Raw genomic sequence first — 14,274 nt, 5'->3', positions numbered from 1 at the left:
ACATTTAAAAAATATTTTTGTCCCTCATACATCTTTGCAAAGATTTTTTAACATTATTTTGAGGGTTTTAAAAATTTTGTACAGATGTCATTGTCATTTTCTACTATTTATTGGAATTTGTTCATCAATAAGAGTTTTTTTTTCATTTACATTTTATGCTTTTGTTAAATTTCTCTTATTTTTCCTCTCTTTTGCACACTCTCCTGTTATTTTCAATATTTTTTCTCTTTTTAGATTAGATATTAGTTTGTTTAATCTTTCTAGTGACTAATTTATGTAATAGATATGATTCTAAATATCTTTATTTGTATTTAATATTTGTATTGTATTTTCTCAAGAACATTAAGAACAGAAGAATAACCATCAACTACTTTGAAATGATTAACCATGTTTAAAGGCAGATTTTGGTTGTTTACCTACTATTTGGTTACTTGTGTTTTAATGTTTTGCTCTGGTTTCATTTATGGAAAATTGCAAACGAAGGGTTAGGTCTTTAGCCAAATAGCAGAATGACTATGCTAACATGGATACATAAGTGTTTCCAGCACTCATTTCAGGCTGTCTGTTTCTTCTGAGCTGAGGCCTTCACAATTACATTCATGTGGGAGAGTGGGTGCCATCCAAGTGGCATATACCATCAAAGACTGACCAGAGAAGTGATGGAAATATGAAGTTTCCATTGCATATTAAGAGTGTGCAAATGTCTTTACATTTCTTTATTTGAGTTTTTCCAAGTCCTAGATTCTACTGTATTCATTTCCTACAAAAAAGAATTTAAGCACAGGAGAGTTATTATATAGCCAATATATCAACATCCCCAGTCATGAATCCTAGAGGCAGATATTCAGGCTGGAGAAAATTTGAAAACCTTGTTCCTATCATCTGACTTCAAATCCAAGGGTCATTTAACTGCTACCAACATAGAATCATTGTGTTGCTGATTCATGACCAAATGTAGAACTGTCACTCAAGGACATTTGGGCTGACCCAGGAAAAGGACCAGGTTCCTGTTTGATGAACTGTGTTAAAATAATCATTCTTCAGGGCTAGAAGATATTGTTTCCCAGTATGTCCAGCAGATGGCGTGTCATAATCAAAGCAATCCATTCCTACTCCTTTACGGAAGTAATGAAAGCTAAACAGATCCTCAGACCTTCATGATCAAAATTCAGTACTGGATCTTAAGCACAATAGGAAAAATAAATAAAATATATATTTAATTGATGACTGTAATACTTATATTTAATTGTTAAATTAACAATATCATATTTAAGGATCAAAATTTTAAAATAAATCATCAATACTTGGGGGTGGTGTTAGTAATCAGGGATTGATCCAAGGGACATTCAACCACTGAGCCACATCCATAGATCTGTTTTGTATTATAGTTAGAGGCAGGGTCTCACTGAGTAGTTTCCTCCTCGCTTTTGCTGAGAGTGGCTTTGTACTCATGATCCTCCTGCCTCAGCCTCCTGAGCTTCTGGGATTATAGGTGTGTGCCATGGTGCCTGGTCAATATTTCTTTCTGAGAATAACAAAGTCAATGGTAAAATACCTCCAGAGTGCTCTCTATTAATCCATTCAGATTACAGTTTTGTTTTATGTTAGTTGAAAGTAATCAACTTAATCACTTAGTTAGTTGGTATTTTGAGCCTTCACTTCGTTCTTATTCTTTCATGTCAGCTTTTTCCCCTCCATAGGCTCTGGATCCATGAAAAGTCTCTACAGAGTGTTTCATACTGTCAGTGCCTCTGTCAGAGCTGGGCAGGAAGCATGCTCCCTATCATGTCAAGTATGATAGAAAGAACAGGAGATTTGACAAGAATAGGAATCCTCACTTGTCACAGTTTCTCCTTCCCTGGTCATCTCTGGAGCTTGTGTGGGTGCTTATGGCCATGCGGGAGATGGAATCGGCATCATTCTGCATGGTTTGGGCTGGCGACGATAAGACTGCAAGGACACAGAAATACTTTTTTTTTTCACAAAGTCTGGGGTTCTTGGGGGCTCTACTGACCTCAAGGGTCCTCTTCCACACTGAAGGCAAGAGAATGAGGCACCTGGAAGCCCTCTATTTATCAGGGAAAAGACCTTGGATAGAATATTCCACCCAAATACGGTAGGAGATAATGTTTCAAAAGGGGAGGTGGTGCTCAATCCCATTGGGCATTCCAGAGCTGAAGAATTTCCTTGCAGAGTGAAGGTAAGGCTTTGCTTTGCACAATGCGTGGCCTTGTGATACCTACCCAATACCCCCTTTACTCAAAGCTTGGGGTGGTGGCAGCTTAGCTCCTGCGTGGGACAGCCACCCACAGGTGCTACAACTTAGACTCCAGGTGTGGCCTCCCCTCTAGTACTAGAGGAGATAGTGTTGCCTAAGAGCTGACCAGGGGCTGGTAAATATCTGAAATTATGGAGCTAGACATTCTATTTCTAGATTGATAGGAAGATGCTACCATTAAGTAATTCACCTAACTTGACACCTAAAGCCTTGAGAAGTCTGGTTTTTCGCTTAGTGCAAGATTCCAAAAGTATGAAGATATTGGCTCTCATAAAATGACTTGCAGCTAACTTGGAATAAACTGCAGGTGTAGATTTTTACCTTGTAAAGGCAGGGAAAAAAGAGATAGAGACTCTTTTGGACATATCTATGTATTTTTGTTGTTTTAGTTCCTCCTATCGCAGTTCAGGTTATTGGTTGAATTACCAGCAACATTGATGTGGTTCATTCTTGGCAATTATATTGGTTAAGTTCATCTGATACATCACCAATTTTGGCTCCTTCCTGGAAAATGGTGATTTTTTGCCTCTTTCTCTTTTACTGTAGTTGGAAGAGATATTGGACATCTACACTCCCAGAATATAACTTTTCAGGGTTTCTGAAATTGTCTGGATAAGGTGATATTTGTGGTAGTTCGAAGAACACCAAATTTCCTACCCTATTATAAAATGTTAAATATAATCTTTTATTTCCTTAGCATTTTGTTTCCCAATATCCCCAGAAGAGAATCTGACATTTTCTTTAAATTAAGTTTGTGGGATACCACATATTTGCCAATTCCTGAGGTGAAACCTCTCATAATCAACAGGCATTTACAGTGATCTCTCAATTAACCTCAATCATCACAGAAAAACTTGCTGATTCATAGTTGGCTTTGGCCTGCCATATGAGATATGAGAGAAATTATTTATTTGGGGATTTTGCTAGTGACATTTTTCTCCACCTTCTGAAAAAAAATTGTGTATCTCTGCACACTTGTCAGATTTGAAAAGAAAAAAATATTTTGAAAATATGTGGAGTATCAGGATAAATTTCCTGCAGTTTAAAATTTCCTTCAAAAAGTCCACAAAAACAAAATTTCAGATATTTCCATCAATGTTCTCTGTATAAGGTACAAGAAATCTAAGGCAGAGACTGCAATCAAGATCAGGCCCTCTTTCATGCTGTGCCTGCCATTGACTGCATTGTAGCTCTAAAACTTGTCCAGTTGGTTTTCTATTCCTCTGTACTACTTAATTAATTATGTTCCATCTCAATTACTTCCTTCCAGAGGTCTCAGTGTAAAACTGAAACTTAGAAACAGCTCTGAAAATAATTTCCCCAAATAATTTTAATGGCAGAGTGCAGTGCACATAGATTATCAATTTTCCCAGAGCACAGTTATTTTTGCGACTCTTAAGGATATATACCCTGCTTCTTGATCTATGTGGATTTAGTTTTATTTAAGCTATTGAGAATCTGATAAAAGTGCAAGTATTATATTTTCCAAGGGAATAGCATAATTATTTTCTTTTTATCAAATGATTTCAATATTGACCAAACACTAGGCAGTACAATTCCACATTTTAAACTTGCATGTGTATTAGTGAAAAGTTTGATTGCATATCCCAATGTGTGTATAAATTCTCATATGTATTGGAATAGTGGGCATATCTGTAAAAACATACACATTTAGAAGAGCAGAATACAGATAATTATAAATAGAATTCTAACACTTTCTCACCACCTCCCTACATGTTTTCATGTTCTCTTCCCTTACTCCAGTGAACCCATTATGCACACACATGAGAAGACAGCTAATCTTGCAGGAGTCATGACCAGATTCTTTATCTTAGTAGTTGCAGCAGCATGAATTTTTTTTTAAAGTTGATGTATTTTGTTTTCTTTTTTATTAACTCTTTACACTGAAAAGGTAAGAAATCAGAGTGATTTTGTGAAGAACAGGGAAGGGTGACTGCCAATCCACTTCTCCTTTAGAAAGTTTTCAGAGCAAGTAGAGTAAGACTTATATTTTGCTCCCCCAAATGCATCCCACACTTCATCACACCATCAAACCTGTGAATATGGACAAGGCATTGAGTTTATTTGGCTCAAATTTTTTAAGTTCACATGAAACCTAAGCAAAGTAATTACATTCTATACATTGAACCTTGACATCACTTTGAGATTCTGTCCTCTATTTTCCTGTTTTATTTCTCCAGTGTGTGCTCTGAAGTCTACAGGATAGTGTCAATCAAATATTTGTCTTAAGCAGTAGTCTTTAAAATCTAGAAGAATTTCTTGGTTTAGTAAAATAAACTAGTCATTTTAAGACTCTTTTTTATTTATATACTACAGGAGTAAAATATAAAACTTTTTTTTTCTAATTCTTAGAGAGATTTTCATTTACATCTGGTCAAACTAGTGGGTCTCATGTGATCATTCTTCTGGGCATGGGTAATTCTATTTCTGGTGCCAGAACTCTTCTACCATCTGACAATACAGGTTTCATTTACCACATGCAAAAGAGGCCTTTTCATTATATAGCTAGGCTGGGAAACCACACACTCGAACTCAGAGGCAGATTTGAGTATCCCATGATAGTGGGTACTCAGGGAAGAAGAGGAAGCCAGAGACAGAGAAGTTCTTGTGTAAGTGAGGGAGAGATGCTGCACTTGAAAATGTTAAGGATCCTCTTCCAGAAGGAGGCCAGAGGAAAAAAAAATAGAACCTATGCTGGCATAGAAACTTCTTCTCAAGAGTTCCTCACTCACATGTTTCCCTCTGTTCCCAAGATAATAATGTGCATTTCCAGGTGGGTGATAGATTGGGGCATTTAATGTACAGTGATCATCATTTCTGGAGATGCTGGAAATTTTAATACTTCTGAGGAAGCTCCTAATCTGTTACCAGCTCAGGTTCTTATTGTGCTGTGTAGACAGTGGCCACTGGCTACAGGTGGCTATTTACATTTAATTTTCAGTGAATAAAGTTTATATGCAATTAAATATTCAGTTCCTCAGTCCCATTAGGCACATTTTAATTGTTCAATGTCTAATGATGCTAGTGGCTACTATAATGGGAAATTGAAATACCAGAACAATTCCTTGATCATGGAAGTTTCTCTTGAACAGCTGTTCCAGAAGGTTCTTACCAAGCTCTATGTGTTTTCCTGAATTGATGTTTATACCTAGAAAGCCTGAGGTTCATCATAAGGCATAGACCTCACCTTTTGTTTTTCATTCTGTTTACTCAGCAATATTTCTGTTCAGGAGATACCATAACTAACATTTCAAACCTTTATCATGAAATAGTAAAAAAATAACCAGGATATTGAATGAATAGCATCTAAGGGACATCAAGAGTAATATCAACTGACATTTCATTTATTCCTGCATATAGATCAGTTCCCCTCCTTTATAGATTACTTCTGACAGGCAAGGAAATAAAAACAAATTACACAAGTATACATATATGTTCTTACAGAAATTTCTATTAACTAACATTTTATTTTTTAACCTAAGAAAAATAATATCACACTTCTTTAAATGTTCCTCAATTTAGAAGTTTGATAAGATGGTAAATTTATTTTGTGTTTGTTGACTCAATAAAAAGTGTATAAAAAGGAAATTATAATGCAAAGAATAAAACAAATATGGTACAATTAAATGTTTAATAAATCCCAAAGAAGATATTGTTAATTTGAGCTATTTTTAACCTGGCAGATATATGTTGTATATAAATATGCATATACATTTCTCTCTGTGTGATGATGTATATATGTAGGTAACTGTAAGCACAGATATAGAAAAATTTTACCAAAAGTATAAAAAATTATTTGACATTGACATTTCCATAAAAACTTGGTAAAACAGATATTATTCGATGCATTAATCAAATGTCATAAAAAGCAATATTCTTTTAAGTGTAAAGATAAACATCTAAAGTCAGCTCCCTTGACTGACATTGCAGCAACATGGAAAAGCACCCAATGGTGAGTCAATTATATTCCTTGAGAACCAAAGTCACAGGCATCTACATTGTGAGTCCCTAGATCTTTTCATTCCTGTATTTCCTTCTGCAAGAGGGATCTAGACACAATGTGATACCCAAAATTTGATCCCAGAACAATAAATGAACATTAATTAAAAAAAGCGGGGGGTAATTTGTAACAATTGTGCAATTTGAACACAAATATGTCCCAATGTTAATTTCTGACCTTTGACTGGTGGAGCTTGAAATATAAAAAGTTAAAATTAAATGAATCTTGGCCAAGAGCACATGGGAGATTTCCACACTCTCTTTGCAGCTTTTCTGTAAATATAAACTATTTAAATATTTAAAAGCTTTTTAAAAATGGAAGAGGGAATTAAGCATGTAGCTTTCCACCAAAAAATACAAACCCGAGCTGCAGTGATGTTCTGATAATAGCAATGGACAGGAATATACATAAATCATTTTAAAAGCAACCCATTGAGAGAGGAGGAGGAATCAGTGATTAGGAAGGTGCATGCAGGACTCTCCTGTCAGGTCACATTCTACTTCTTGGCCTGGACTGGTGGCTGCACATGTGTCATCATTTTATGGTAACTCACTGAATTGTATTTTTTGTTGTTGTTACATTGCCCTTCAATAAAAGAGAAGTTCTTCAACACAGCCATAGTACTGGTAAATAGTTCAGGTAAAGAATGAAATGAGTATACAGAAATAAATTAAATATACAAGCATTGAATGGGATCTTGTGTAGGCAAAGATATCCAAGTTATTAAACCACAAGCATAACATTTTCAGAGCTGAGAGAGCATCAGAAATGGCCAAATTCAGCCCTGACAAGTTCTTCATGGAGGCGGCTCTCCAGGTGCTCCTTTGGTGGGAAAGGCAGGACCTGACATCTGTGTCTTAGCAAAGCCCTCAGAGATTCTGATGTAGCCAGATTATATACCACTAAGACATGCAAGGAGGCAAAGTGGAATTTCAGAGACAGAATGTCCCAGAAATAGCACAAGAGCCATAACCCCCGACTCTGGCCCTCAACTCCACCTGCAGCCCAAGACCCCAGCTAAGACTCCTGAACTCTTACAATTCCATTAGAGAATATCTGTAAGTTCCACCAATCTAAATTATTTAAGACATGATTTTTTATCATCATGGATCTGTTTCACCCTAGAAATAGCATTATGTTTCCAAAGTAATTTAGTTTCATACTTCTAATACAACAGTTACACAAGTTATTCATTTAATGGGATCATATTTAATGGTAGAGTCATAGAATATCAAAACCGGAGGGCTACTAGCCAGCCTACTCATTTTGTATATGAGGAACCTAATGCCAGAGATAAGAGAGACTTGTCATGAGTTTCTAGAGATCAATTCTCCTTTTTTCAGGTCAATAAATTAGCCTAGATTTCTTCCCAACACTTATTGTCTGAGGGAGATGAAGTAATATGCACAAAGAAATACCATCAGATTTTGGCTTTGGTTTTTGGATATATAATTCAGTTTGTTGTTGTTTTGTGATCTTTCCTATTGAAGATGATTTCTGCTGATCAGCAGTGTGATGGAACTGAATTGAAGACAATAAAAAAAATCATTAACTACTGACAGCCAATCCAGGTGCTTTTTAAATGTGAAATTAATTCACAGTAAATGGAAGTAAAATTTAAGAATTTCTTTTAAGGTATAACATTCTTAGGTAGGCAATTATGAGAAAGATAATCATCAGAATGGACAGAGCTACATGATTCATCCACAAGCCCCAAGGTGAGATATCCATGTCCTGCATTAACAAAAATTCTTCACCAGAACATCTGAAATGAAACAGAAAATATAACTTTATTCCTGGCATCTGTGAAATTTTGGTCAATTTATTTGCTTTTCCTTAAAGAAACCTATGGATTAACAATACCTTCAAAATTATCCCTTCACATACAATAGCTATCAGTCATTGTTACTTGATGCTATGCTAAGTAACTTGCATATAATTTCTTACTTATCCCTAAAATGTTCCAAAGGGGAATAGATATCATATTCATTTAAGAGGAGGAGAAGAAGGCTTAATTAACTTAGCTAAGTTTACAATCATATTATAAACCAAATTTCTAGTGTAAGTAGAAACCAGATTCATTTTTTTTCCAAGTATATAATGCTACCCTCTTCAAAAACCAGAAATAGGCCAGGTGTGATGGCACAAATCTGTAATCCCAGCATCTCTGGAACTGAGTAAGGAGGATGGGGAGTTCAAAGCCAGCCTCAGCAGCTTAGTAAGGCCCTCAGCAACTAAGTGATTCCCTGTCTCTAAATAAAGTATAAAATGGGCTGGGCCTGTGGCTCAGTGGGTAGTTGCCTCTGGGTTCAATCCATGGTGCCAAAAAAAAAAAAAAAAAAAAAAAAGCACAAATAATTATCAACTGATCTTTCACTGACTCCTGATGGGGACAAAGTGCTCACCCATGAGATAACCATCCTGAAAAAAAAAATTGGCTAAAAATTCTAAAACCAAAAGGGAGCAAGGGCTTGTAGGCAGAGTCAAGTCTGTCAGTTGTCAGTCTACCACTGTGATGAGCATCACAGATATTCAGCTACAGAATGTTACTTGCAGGCACAGAAAAAAGACTCATACCTTAAGAACCAGCTGAACCAGGGCATGATGGAGCATTCCTGCCACAGGTAGAAAAGTACCCGATACTAAAACACATGATGCAGCTACAGTTGTTGCCTGCTGCCATTTTTGTGCATGTTGGCATTTAGCAGTTCCTAAAATAGCCATGCCCTCTTTCTGCCTAGAGGATAGATTCCTCCTTCCTCTTGTGAGGATAGCCCTTTGTGAACAGTTAGGCTGTGGTGGCTCCTGCTTATCTGTTCCCCTGTTTCAAACCACTGCGTCCTTCCCAGCAGCCTGATGGTGACTCTGTGTTACAAAGACACCACACCCAGATCAAACCAAGGTGAAGGGGGCCCAGTAGAGAAAACTCTATTCATAGAGTTTTTACCTGTCAGTAATTCAAAATAGGAACTTGTCTGATTATTACAAATTATTCTATGTTATTTGAACATTCAAAAGTGATTCAGGACATCAGAATTCTCTTTTCTCTCATTAATAGGCACCTGGTCTATTAGCAGCAATAATAGAAAAGTAAAATATTAAAATATAAAACAAGGTCTTTTAATTTTTTAAACCTCTGTATTTCTGTTTTAAGGACATGATGCAGAAATAATATTTACTTCTCAATTGGCTGAAATATGTGTTTCTTTCACTGAAAACCATAGCCACTGTGAGAGAATATTCCATTTCAGAACACATACACACACAAATACACACACACACACACACACACACACACTACATAGCCTTGGATTTTATGTGTCTTTCAATGGCATGAGCAAAATGAACAGCCAAAATCTTGGGGGACAATGTTCACTCCATGTATACTATGGCTGCCCTGAAACTTCTTACTAACATGAGCTCAACTGACATGTAGCACAGAACCCATACACTGAGAGATTAAAACCTTTGCTAAACTGTCAGAACAACCAACCCATTTTCAACTTAAATGGTCTGAAAATTGAGAACTCAAAATTACTCAAAACTCAACTGTAAATTTAAAAGTCAACATGATCTTTTGAAAGGGCCCAAACATTTCTCCACAATAAGTACAATTTTCACTGTAGCAGAATATAGCATGTTCATATTGATTAGTGCACAATGACTCAATTTATGAGGGAGAAAATATAGGGTCGGAATATTTGTTGACCTTGAAAGTTTTCATACCAGCTATAAGCCCAGGGAACTTGCTGTATCTCATTACATTATTATGTAAACCCCTGATAACACTGGACACAAACTCACATTACATAGTCAGGACACTTATTGCTGGTTGTTGTATTGAGTTCTGGACAGAAGTTTCCTCCCAAAAACTCATTATGCTACAAATCCTATGTGACACAAAGAATAAGACATGATGATTTTAAATTTCAAAAACTTTCCAAAAAATTATCACAATGAAATCCTCAAGCTTAATCTTTACTAGTATTTTTTATTTCTTCTTTTTAGTTATATATGACAGTAGAATGTATTTTGATATATTATAAATACATGGAGTATAACTTATTCTAATTAGCATCCTATTCTTGTGGTTGTACATGATGCAGAGTTACATTGGTCATGTACTCAAATACAAGGCTAGGGAAGTTATATCCAATTAATTCTATTGTCCTTCCTATCCCCTCTCCCTCTCTCCTCTTAGCTTCCCTTTGTCTAATCCAATGGACTACTATTCTTCCCCTCCCCACTCTCCCTTGTGGGTTAGCATCCACATATCAGACAGAACATTCAGCTTTTGGTTTTGGAGGATTGGCTTATTGAGCTAAACATGATAATTAAAAGACAAACCAAGCTTCATATTCAAAGTTTGTAATGGCAAAGTGATTAAAGTTATGAATCAAGAGGTCCAGAGCTGGGATGATGTTTTCAATTAGCCAAGAAGAAAGACCTCTTGCTAGATGACCCTATAGCCCCTTCCATCTTCTCTCCCTGTGAACTCTACAGCTTTATAAGAAAAATGATACATCGTTGGTCATTGAAAACTGAAGACTTATTTTAATGACACTTCTTATTTTCAATAAAAACACTTACAATGAATTATAGGTGGTAGAATCTTGGTTACACTGTATTAAGACACTGTTTTCTTTGGAGTTGGTTAGCTTGCTAGAGCCAATAGGGCTGAGTGTTATATAACCTTTGTTCCTCTTATAATTTCCCTTTCAACATGATTTACTATTCTAGTCTCCCATCTTCTCATTTCCTTGTTGAATGCAAACAATGTTTCACATCATCATTTCTGCTTTACTATGAGATTTATTCTCCCCACCCTTCCTCACCCTCAAACAACAGGATGATAGAAGGAAACCACAGATGATGTCCTGACCTTGTGCTAATGAAGGCTATTAGGAAATCCTCATTCACTGCTCCTGAAAGGACATTCCTGGGTGGGAGGTGTCCACAGGTCATAGCAGGGAAGGCTAGGTTTTATTTTCACTGTTCCCATCTTGGAGAAACACACACAAGTGTAGATAAGGACAGCTTACCATAAAGCCATAATATAGAATGCTGAAGTACTGAAGCCAGGGGAACTGAGATCTTCTGGTTCCAAAATACAAAGACACACCTGAAAGAATCTACACAGAAAACATATGAATTATAAGAGTCCAGAGATTTCAGGAAAAATTGTTCAGAAGATGCCTTTTGAGATCTCTAGAAACTTCTCCACATTACTGCTGGGAAGAACTCTTGAAATCCTTTGCACTTATTCTAAACATTAACCTTCCTTTACATGTGTAAACCTCTGCCTGGCAAAGGATGTTCATGGTTTTAAAATAATAAAAATATACTATCATCTATATTATATGTTCCATTTATTTGAAAGATCTTTATTGTCAATAGTTTGTCCTCAACTTCCTCTGTACCCATACACAATGGAAGATTAAGAAGTATAGTTTTCTCTTGGTATGCAAGGGAGATCAACTCCAGGACCCATGCATACAGATACCCAAATCTGCAGATACACAAGTCCCTTTATTTCACAATAGCATAGTATTTTTGTGTAATCCCAAGTAAATCCTTCATATTTAAATGTATATATATCCTTTGATTTTAAATTAGCTCCATACTTCTTATAATACTTAATAGCATAGAAATTCTATGTATGTATTTTATACCATAGATATATAACTTATATACAGTAAATAGTTTAGAGAATAATGAATAAAAATTGTGCAGACATAGTACTTGTTTTGTAAGTTTTGTTTGTATTCAATTGCATCTTATAATCCATAAAGTACGTATTTGAAGGGCTGACTGTACTCACTATTCTAATTAAATCTCTACCATGTGTTGCCCCTAAAAATCTTAGAAATCTAGAAACATATACAGAACATTCCTGAGCAACACTTATCCCTCTTTACTTCCATACATCAATAAGTGTTGTTATTTACAAAGTTTGCATGTTGTATCCATGATGTTAATAATAATTTGGGCTTCAGAATTGCAGGTTTCAGGTTACCCAAAGCCTAGAACTGATAAACAGCAGAATGCAGTGTAGTACACAGAATACATAATGAATCTTTTCATTTAAAGCTATAAAAAAGCAGCATTGTAATGCTGACTCAGGAAGGAATGCTGGAGATGAACTAGAGGGACTGCTAAGGAATCCACATAACACTTGTCCTAACTTGTACAGGGTATGCTGGGATATGCATAGCAATGATAGTGTTGGTGTACCTGCATATATCAGAACTGACCTAACAAGTGCCTGATACATAACAGGGCAATCCTGAGTGAAATGCAAGTTCATGACTATATTTTAAATTTCTACATGGAAACCTTTAAATAAAAAAAAATCAATCAAGTATCAAATAAAACAAAACATCTTTTTTTTTATTGAAGTACATTTTTTATAGTAGATGATATAAAAACAAGACATCACTTTTTTAATGATATTCATATTCATCTCCAAATTCAGAAACAGAAGAACTCAACTTTGGCAATAGTATGTGCTCAGCTATGCAGGAATAGTTAAACCCAAATGAACCCCAATATTATGGATAACTATAACTCAATAATAAACAATTCTTAAAAAGAATATGTGCTCCATAAATGTCATTGAAAGACATCTTTTCCTTCTGTAGGTTGAGCATGTCTGCATAACTGACATAGTAGTGGAGGGAATGTGATCATTTGTTCTGTTTATCTGTTGATTCATCTAAGTGAGGACAAGATTTAGGAGCATGATATATTAAGCAACTTTTTTTAAAAGCATAAAACAGAAATATATTAATGTAAGAGATTCTCAGTAACCCACACAACAGGTGACCTAATACTATGGACTTTAGAATTTTCCAATAAATTTTAAAACATTTTCAAAGTGCAAGAGGCCTCTGGCTAGACCCCCCTAATACACTTCTCAGGGAGCTTGACTTTCACCTTGGGGAGTAGTGAATCCAACCAAACCACCTTTGCTGCTTACACATCTGGCAGTTCTCTAACACCAGCATGAAAGGCAGGCAGAGAGCTATGTTTTTTGTGAGGGAATCAGCCAATTTTTCTGGGTTTTGAAGTCCCAACCTATGAAGGACAAGAAATCCCTTTTAAAAGCTCATTAATAAGTACATGGGGCCGAAGTTAAATAACTACATTAGAAACTAGCAAAAAAAGACGGGTTAAGAGGAAGAAGAAAAGTTGCACATTCTCTAATGTAAACTGTTTCAATATATAACCTCCTTGAAGCATCAGAGACCCACCCACACAATCCTCAAAGCTGGTTTTAGATGACAGAAGGTGAAAGGACAAACAAGGGGAAACATTCTGTCCCAGAGAAACACAGTTCACACTCACCAGCATAAATGTAAAATAGGTGTCCACAACATTTCCTTGTATAGAGACTTTGCTATAACCTGCTGCTAGAGCCAGGGTCATGGAAATGGATGAAAAACCAAAGATAAGGAGGGTAAAGGTCATGACAAAGAAATTCTCTGTCCATGGCTTTGATCCTTAAAGAAAAGAAGGGATGAGTCCAGCTGGTGTAGCTCCCTGTGTACTTGTAAATATTTATTGTGCAAATATCAGGATAATATTAAGCAAACAATAAGAGAACAAAAATAATAATCCTCTGTCCTAACACCCTGGGTCACCAATTTCATTATTTCCCTCCATATACCTGAGAGGGGGTATCACTAAGTCCTCATAGACAAATTGCCACATGGCTCTGTGATTGCGAATAGGGCTGTTAAGTTCTTAAAGTAGTTTATAATCATCATGAGCTGATGCTTTGTGTCATATGATCTGAAGATTTGGGAACAGCTGCAAAAACACTGATAGGAGTTCAGGGCTCCAGATTCCATGAATAATTCTTATCACATGCATATATTTCTAAAATGGAAAGTTCAAGCTCTATTAATGATTCAAACTCTATAGTGGGTTGTTAAAGAAACTTTTGGTGTGTGTGAATGTACGTGTTTGTGTG

The 14,274-nt window shown here is 35.9% G+C and overlaps 1 long non-coding RNA gene across 1 annotated transcript; it reads right to left on the bottom strand.

Annotated features, from left to right (window-relative positions):
- Window positions 1–7,955: 7,955 nt before the first annotated feature.
- LOC139706427 (uncharacterized) lies at window positions 7,956–13,773 on the bottom strand. The gene is made up of 3 exons (XR_011707992.1): window positions 13,647–13,773; window positions 11,342–11,431; window positions 7,956–8,064 (listed from the first exon to the last, which is right to left on the bottom strand). It is a non-coding gene; the product is annotated as an uncharacterized lncRNA (long non-coding RNA).
- Between the last annotated feature and the right edge of the window lie 501 nt (window positions 13,774–14,274).

This window comes from Marmota flaviventris, chromosome 7 (genome assembly GCF_047511675.1).
Source record: "Marmota flaviventris isolate mMarFla1 chromosome 7, mMarFla1.hap1, whole genome shotgun sequence".
In the NCBI taxonomy this organism is placed as follows: Eukaryota; Metazoa; Chordata; class Mammalia; order Rodentia; family Sciuridae; genus Marmota; species Marmota flaviventris.
Note: the sequence above shows the minus strand (reverse complement) of the source record. Positions and strands in the feature narration are given on the sequence as shown.